Below are 903 nucleotides of genomic sequence, written 5' to 3' on the forward strand. Positions count from 1 at the left end.
GAGAGTAACAAACATAAAACAGAAGAAGGGGAGATAAGGACAATAGATGTTTGATAGGAAAGAAGAAGCAAACCACACCAGAGCACCCGAGTGTACATCTGTGGAAAAGACTCACCGAGCAACAACACAGCACCGGCGTCCTTCTTCTTCTTCTTCCGGAGACGTCCAAAAACCCAACTTGGCAACATCGTTCCAAAAAATCCCGGAATCAACCACGTAGAAACAGAGACTTACAGACACTAGATTCTAGCTAAAGGCGGGAAGGACGCTATAGCGAACGTCAACTGTCTTTAAAAAAACGGTGGGTGGTCCTGTCATTGAATTCCAACCAGAAATATTGTTTCAAAAAATAAACCAGCAACAAACGTCGAAGTTGTTTTTAGACACGTTCAATATTGACATCCACACCGGTTCATGAACAAGACTGCTTGCGTTTTGATGGTCGGTGGTCAATCTGACAGTGAAATATGTCCACAGAGCTTCCGGCCTTTTTAGTTCTCGTCTGTTGAGCGTAATATTTTTACGCCATACAGTTAGTCAAGACAAAGAGGCTACTCACACACACACACACACACACACACACACACACACACATACACCAGCTGCCGAAGCTCGTGAAATAATAATATAAATGAAACGAATAGTTTTTGCCTCCATCCCCCCGACCCCACCCGACCCATCCCCCTTCCTTTCTTCTCGTTTCAAACAAGCTCTGGGGGCTCTCGTGGCCTAGAGGTTAAGGTGTTGGCCTCTCAATCAAAAGATACCGGGTTCGAATCCGGGTAGTGACCGAAAAATTTTCTTCTCTTAATGTGTCACCTTTCACATCATTTCCTGCTCTCTAGCAATGTTCTGTCGTCTGCTTTCGTCTCCTCTTTCTGCCCTCACCCCCTCACCTCCTTT

General features: G+C 45.3%; 1 protein-coding gene across 2 annotated transcripts in view; it reads left to right on the forward strand.

Moving 5' to 3' along the window:
* The window catches only part of LOC101862288, a 12200-nt gene that overhangs the window by 3537 nt on the left and 7760 nt on the right, over nucleotides 1–903 (forward strand). The window lies entirely within an intron of this gene.

Source organism: Aplysia californica, unplaced genomic scaffold (assembly GCF_000002075.1).
Source record: "Aplysia californica isolate F4 #8 unplaced genomic scaffold, AplCal3.0 scaffold00380, whole genome shotgun sequence".
In the NCBI taxonomy this organism is placed as follows: domain Eukaryota; kingdom Metazoa; phylum Mollusca; class Gastropoda; order Aplysiida; family Aplysiidae; genus Aplysia; species Aplysia californica.